At 44.8% G+C, this 7,815-nt stretch overlaps 1 protein-coding gene across 1 annotated transcript in view; it reads left to right on the top strand.

The window, feature by feature from the left end:
- The window catches only part of LOC120990673 (zinc finger protein 585A-like), a 1,368,789-nt gene that overhangs the window by 143,665 nt on the left and 1,217,309 nt on the right, over positions 1–7,815 (top strand). The gene's annotated exons all lie outside the window — the stretch shown is intronic.

Raw genomic sequence — 7,815 nt, 5'->3', positions numbered from 1 at the left:
CAAAGGCTATACTTAGCCGAAACGTTGCATTTTTGTACCGCACTTTGGAAACCTGAATAAAGAAGTTCATGGAGATGCTGCTGTAGCCTACATCTTTCTACAGCACTCCGTGTGCTGTCCGCATTCGTTGCTCCGTTCCACGGCCCTGCTTTGCGGACAAGAATAGGCATTTATATTGACGGCTGCCCGTTCCGTTCCGCAAATTGCGGAAGGCACAGGGGCGGCTTCCGTTTTTTTGCGGATCCACACTTTATAAAGGAACATTTTTTGTACTGGTACACATTATATGGGTGGTATTTCTTTGTACTGACACACATTATTAGGGGTATTTTTTATTGACACACATGTATATATGGGGTATTTTTGTACTGGCATACGTTATAAGGGGTATTTTTTGTACTGGCATACGTTATAAGGGGTATTTTTTGTACTGGCACACACTATAAGGGGGGCATTTTTTTGTAATGGCACACATTATAAGGGGGTATTTTGTACTGGCACACATTGTAATGGGGTATTTTTTGTACTGGCACACATTATAAGGGACATTTTTGTACTGGCACACTTTAGAAAGGGGATTTTTTTTTTTGTACTGGCACACATTATTTTATTGGAAATTTTCATTTTCACAAGGGGTGACAGGAGAAACAGCATTTTTTCCTGAACAGGGCAATTCCCCATGTGCGGTCGTATACTGCTGCTTGGGCACCCGTCAGGGATCAGAATGGAAGGACCACCATATGGTTTTTGGAGGGCAGATTTTGGTCGAATGATTTTCGGATGTCATGTCACATTTAGGTACCCATAGAGTGGAAACTCCCAAAAAGTGATCCTATTTTGGAAACTACAGCCCTCAAAAAATTTACTGAAGGGTGAATGCTTGGATTCCACAGGGGTCTCTTTAGACCCAGATTTTCAATTTTTAAGGATTTACAGGAGAAAATCACAGTTTGTTACCCATTTCTTCCTGAATACGGTAACACCCCATATGTGATTGTAAACTGCTGTTTGGGCACACTACTGGGTTCAGAAGTGAAGGAGCACCATGTGCATTTGAGACCTGGTGATTTATACAGCACTGGCCAACAACTGCAGAGGTTCTGAGGTGAAATTAAAAAAAAGAAACCCCCAAGAAGTAACCCCATTTTAGAAACCATAACTCTTACCAAGGGGTGTAGTGGGCATTTTGATCCTACAGGTGTTTGCAAAAATTAATTCACAGCAAATGGTGCAATTCTTCATCACATATGCCATCTCTGTGCCCAATATATTGTGCCCAGTGCATGCCAGTGTGAAATGCACTCCCTCGTATTATTATGCAATGCTTGCTGGTTTTATGTGATCCTAATCTTTTGCCTGGACATACACCAGGGCTCAGGAGTATTTTATTTAGGCATTTTGTGCTGACAGCTGTAGAGGCCCAGGGGTGAAATAATAAATGGAACTCCCATTTTGGAACTACACCCATCAAGTTATTTATCAAGGTGTTGAGTGAGCATTTTGACCAAACAGGTACTTTGTAGAAATGAGTTTGCAGCGGACCAAGCAAAGTGAAAATTGCTATGTTTTCTACCGATGTGATATTTCAGTGCCCAATATACTGTGCCCAGCTGGTGCCATCTTAGACTCACACCACACTACTTGAATAGATAAGCAGGTTCTACTGGGTACAGAAATGCCATAAATGTGGACGTAAGCTGCTGTATCCGCACACGGCAGGGCTCAGAAGGGAAGGTGCGCCATTTGAATTTTGGAATGCAGATATTTCTGGAATGATTGGCTATCACATTAGCAGAGCCCCTGAGGTACCCGTACAGTGGAGTGAGAATTTTGGAAACTACACCCCTCAAATTATTTATCAAGGGGTGGAGTGAGCATTTTGACACCACAGTTGTTTGGCAGAAATTAATGAGCAGGGGACGGTGCAAAATGAAAATTGCAAGTTTTCCACAGATATGCCATTTCAATACCCAGTATGCTGTGTTAGAACAGTATTCCCCACTAGACCATATCTGGGTAAGGGTATTAATTACACACATATACAGTACAGACCAAAAGTTTGGACACACCTTCTCATTCAAAGAGTTTTATTTATTTTCATGACTATGAAGGCATCAAAACTATGAATTAACACATGTGGAATTATATACATAACAAACAAGTGTGAAACAACTGAAAATATGTCATATTCTAGGTTCTTCAAAGTAGCCACCTTTTGCTTTGATTACTGCTTTGCACACTCTTGGCATTCTCTTGATGACCTTCAAGAGGTAGTCCCCTGAAATGGTCTTCCAACAGTCTTGAAGGAGTTCCCAGAGATGCTTAGCACTTGTTGGCCCTTTTGCCTTCACTCTGCGGTCCAGCTCACCCCAAACCATCTCGATTGGGTTCAGGTCCGGTGACTGTGGAGGCCAGGTCATCTGGCGCAGCACCCCATCACTCTCCTTCATGGTCAAATAGCCCTTACTTTCAAAGTTTTCCCAATTTTTCGGCTGACTGACTGACCTTCATTTCTTAAAGTAATGATGGCCACTCGTTTTTCTTTACTTAGCTGCTTTTTTCTTGCCATAATACAAATTCTAACAGTCTATTCAGTAGGACTATCAGCTGTGTATCCACCTGACTTCTCCTCAACGCCACTGATGGTCCCAAACCCATTTATAAGGCAAGAAATCCCACTTATTAAACCTGACAGGGCACACCTGTGAAGTGAAAACCATTTCAGGGGACTACCTCTTGAAGCTCATCAAGAGAATGCCAAGAGTGTGCAAAGCAGTAATCAAAGCAAAAGGTGGCTACTTTGAAGAACCTAGAATATGACATATTTTCAGTTGTTTCACACTCGTTTTGTTATGTATATACACTCACCTAAAGAATTATTAGGAACTCCATACTAATACGGTGTTGGACCCCCTTTTGCCTTCAGAACTGCCTTAATTCTACGTGGCATTGATTCAACAAGGTGCTGATAGCATTCTTTAGAAATGTTGGCCCATATTGATAGGATAGCATCTTGCAGTTGATGGAGATTTGAGGGATGCACATCCAGGGCACGAAGCTCCCGTTCCACCACGTCCCAAAGATGCTCTATTGGGTTGAGATCTGGTGACTGTGGGGGCCATTTTAGTACAGTGAACTCATTGTCATGTTCAAGAAACCAATTTGAAATGATTCAAGCTTTGTGACATGGTGCATTATCTTGCTGGAAGTAGCCATCAGAGGATGGATACATGGTGGTCATGAAGGGATGGACAGAAACAATGCTCAGGTAGCCCGTGGCATTTAAACGATGCCCAATTGGCACTAAGGGGCCTAAAGTGTGCCCAGAAAACATCCCCCACACCATTACACCACCACCAGCCTGCACAGTGGTAACAAGGCATGATGGATACATGTTCTCATTCTGTTTATGCCAAATTCGGACTCCATTTGAATGTCTCAACAGAAATCGAGACTCATCAGACCAGGCAACATTTTTCCAGTCTTCAACAGTCCAATTTTGGTGAGCTCATGCAAATTGTAGCCTCTTTTTCCTATTTGTAGTGGAGATGAGTGGTACCCGGTGGGGTCTTCTGCTGTTGTAGCCCATCCGCCTCAAGGTTGTGCGTGTTGTGGCTTCACAAATGCTTTGCTGCAGACCTCGGTTGTAACGAGTGGTTATTTCAGTCAACGTTGCTCTTCTATCAGCTTGAATCAGTCGGCCCATTCTCCTCTGACCTCTAGCATCCACGAGGCATTTTTGCCCACAGGACTGCCGCATACTGGATGTCTTTCCCTTTTCACACCATTCTTTGTAAACCCTAGAAATGGTTGTGCGTGAAGATCCTAGTAACTGAGCAGATTGTGAAATACTCAGACCGGCCCGTCTGGCACCAACAACCATGACACGCTCAAAATTGCTTAAAACACCTTTCTTTCCCATTCTGACATTCAGTTTGGAGTTCAGGAGATTGTCTTGACCAGGAACACCCTCCTAAATGCATTGAAGCAACTGCCATGTGATTGGTTGACTAGATAATTGCATTAATGAGAAATAGAACAGGTGTTCCTAATAATTCTTTAGGTGAGTGTAATTCCACATGTGTTAATTCATAGTTTTGATGCCTTCAGTGTGAATCTACAATTTTCATAGTCATGAAAATAAAGAAAACTCTTTGAATGAGAAGGTGTGTCCAAACTTTTGGTCTGTACTGTATATATACCAAGGAAGCTCAAGGCTAAATTACCCTTCTTGACCCAGAAATATAGGCAGTGTAAAACGTAATTTTCATTGCCTGTGTTTAAAAAAGCGTGCACCAAGGGGTTAAAAATAGCTGTACCCTGCTGGTGTGTATTAGCGTGTGTATATGGTTATACAGAGCACTGTCAGGGGTGTGCGCTGACCCTGCGTGCAAAGCCTGCAGCTGATTGCCAGTATCACACACTGGCCCCCTAAACGTCTGTCTATGCCAGTTTACGTCACTGGCTAATATTCACTAAATTCGCTGCTGCTTTAGTGAACTCATGACAGCCGACACACATCAACAGGATCAGACACTTAAAACCTACGTACTGTCCCCCCCCCCCCACATGTTTCACCATCTAACCTGGCTTCATCAGGGGTATTGGGCAGCGCCGAGGAATGAACGCTGGGACGAAATATAAGAGACATTTCAGACATGATTGACAGGGAACTAAATCTGTCACATAGAGAGTCCCGACTGGCTGTTGGTTATGACGACAGTGAACTAAGGCTACTTTCAAACTCGCGTTTGGTGCGGATCCATCATGGATCTGCACAGACAGATCCGTTCAGATAATACAAACGTCTGCATCCGTTCAGAACATCTTTAACATAGCCAAGACGGATCCGTCTTGAACACCATTGAAAGTCAATGGAGGACGGATCAGTTTTCTATTGTGCCATATTGTGTCATAGAAAACGGATCCGTCCCCATTGACTTACATTGTGTCTCAGGACGGATCCGTTTGGCTCAGTTTCGTCAGACGGGACAGCAAAACGCTGCAAGCGGAATGGAGGCGGAACGGAGGCTGAACTGATGCATTCTGAGCAGATCCTTTTCCATTCAGAATGCATTAGAATGCAAACTGATCCGTTTTGGACCGCTGGTGAGAGCCCTGAACGGATCTCACAAACGGAAAGCCAAAACGCCAGTGTGAAAGTAGCCTTACCAATCAGCTCACGCTGCCTCTGTACTTTCTCCAATGATGTGAGATTAAGGGGTGCACACGTGACCAGCGCTCCTGCACACAGCCGAGACACTCACTGCGGCTGCGCCACTGGCATCAAGCTCCCAGGAGAAAGATGGACATACTGCAGGGGGGGGGGGGGGGGGGGGGGGGGGAAAGGGGGGGGGCTATGCGCGGGGACATAGTTAATTGCGGCGAACCTGCACATAAGAGCCTAGCGCCTGCTGTGCGCTACTGTACATAAAACACTCTTAATAACATTCACCCCCAGAGGGAGCGTTGGAGGTAAGTATAGTGCTAAAAGGGCATTTAAATGGCTAAGAAACTGCATGGAGTATTAATAGTGGAAAGAATGCTCATGTCCCTGATAGAAGTATAAATCAGGGACAAGTACAGATATTAAAGGTGAAAACTATTTGGGGGATTGGACAATTACTCTGCTCCACTATAATACTCCTAGTAACATTAGTCCCAAAAGGGGAATATGAAAAGGGTATAAAAACTGAAAGGGTATAAGGGGACTGGAGGACCAAAATGGGTTATTATGATAGAAAAGATAATGATAATGTCCCTGATAGACGAATAAATCAGGGACAGATACATACATTACACATGGAGCTGTACAATGGACGTTTACCAAGGCTTTGAATATAAGCCAATTAGATGTGTATAAATTCACATCCACCATAAAAAACTAAATGCAGAAAAAGGAAAAAAAAAAACACCCTCTGCTAGATAGGAAATAATTTGATAGAGACTGGCATAGGCAGACGTTTAGGGGGCCAGTGTGTGATACTGGCAATCAGCTGCAGGGTCAGCACAACAGGGGCATCGCACACCCCTGACCGTGCTCTGTAGAACCATATACACACGCTAATACACACCAGCGGGGGACAGCTATGTTTAACCCCTTGACAGAGCTTTTTTAAACGCAGGCAATAAAAGTTACATTTTACTCTGCCTATATTTCTGGGTCAAGAAGGGAAATTTAGCCTTGAGCTTCCTTGGTATATATATGTGTAATTAATACCCTTACCAAGATAGGGTCTAGTAGGGAATACTGTTCTTGTTTCAATTCCGGCTTAACAGCCTTAGTTTGTTGGACCCGCTTTAATCAGCTACAGTGTCACTTATCTATGGGCCTCATAGGCCTTCGTAGCTGCAGGCCCCGAGGCCTGTGTAGGGCAACAAGCTGCTATAGCAGCCATCAAGTCTCCATCATCTCAGCGTATGATCCGATCGGGTGAGAGAGAAAGCCCACTCCCTATACAAACACCATAGATGTCAGCTTTGACCACGGCATCTAATGGGTTAATCTGCCAGTCATCAGCGTTTCCAGCAATGCCGGTGGATACAGCAAAGGCCAGGCTGTCAGTAACAGCTAGGCCTCTGATCAAGCGGGCGCAGTTTCTGCACCCTAGATATACGTCGTGTGTTGGGAAGTCACTTCAACGCTGCTCTGTACAAGTATGGTACATGTCGAGAAGGGGTTAACATGACAACATGCCTTGGAGCCATGGGTCACAGCATTCCCTCTGCTCTTCCTCCTTGCTGCCCAAGAGAAGCCTTTCCATGTTGTCCTCTGTCTTCACTGCCCCTTCCTAGTCAGACATCTGCTTTTTTATTAAGAAGAGGCAACAAAATCCCACTATGCCGTACAGCAGATAGTCAGTCTCCCTGTTGATGACTTGAGGGAGAGCAGTCACCGTTTGGACTGCCCTGAGGAGATGCTTCAGGGGAAGCTGGGGGACCTCATGCATAGCTGTGTTGGTGGTGGTAATAGTGGAACCCGTAGTCACAGTATTGGCGGTGGGGGCAGTGGTAGCGACAGTGGCACTCTGGGTATGTACATAGCAGGGAGTCGGGCGGGGGGGGGGGGGGGCAAGGAGCCCACCATGATATATCACAGTCTGATAAAAGTAGCAGGGAGGGTGAGGACTAGGATGATCACTGTGTGTTCGACAGGACTTTGAAGCCAGATCAGGCTGCTTAGGAGGAGGAGACATCAGAGGAGAAGAATGGTAGCTCAGTGGCAATAAAGGGCAGAGGCAATGTACGGGCAAAATCTCCAAGAGAACTGGCAGTGTAGGTCTCATCTGTTAGAAGCAAAGAGCTTCTAATTTTCATATGGTATGTATAGCAGTAATGCAGTTTACATATATTCATGTTTTCAATGTTTGCATGTGTCTTTATGCATAAAGTGCAATGACCGGGCCGCAGGGGCAATATGTGAGCGCGATGGGCCGATGGGAGTAGTAGTTGTTTACTAACGGTTAGCAGAGCTCCCTGGGCCGGCGTGCAGTGTATGGAAGGATAGCATCAGGTTCATTCGGGGCACACTCTGGTGTTCAGGGATTTCAGACCTTGGTGGTATGGTTTTAGGTGCAGGGGAGGCAGGGTCCCTGGTGTTCATGATGCCAGCACCATTAGGTTAAGTTCACACAATAAGGAGACCAGTTCTCTTAACAAATTCCCAGTACTTTACTGAAGCTGATCCAGGTCATCAATGTGCGCAAAAATCATTTACATCAAGGCAGCTTCTACAATGGCGCAGGTTAGTTCCTAAAAGTTGCATAAGGGTTTGTTCTCCTCTATAACAATCAATCCCTTGTTTCTCCAGACTGG

The sequence above is a fragment of the Bufo bufo genome, chromosome 2 (genome assembly GCF_905171765.1).
Source record: "Bufo bufo chromosome 2, aBufBuf1.1, whole genome shotgun sequence".
In the NCBI taxonomy this organism is placed as follows: Eukaryota; Metazoa; Chordata; class Amphibia; order Anura; family Bufonidae; genus Bufo; species Bufo bufo.
Note: the sequence above shows the minus strand (reverse complement) of the source record. Positions and strands in the feature narration are given on the sequence as shown.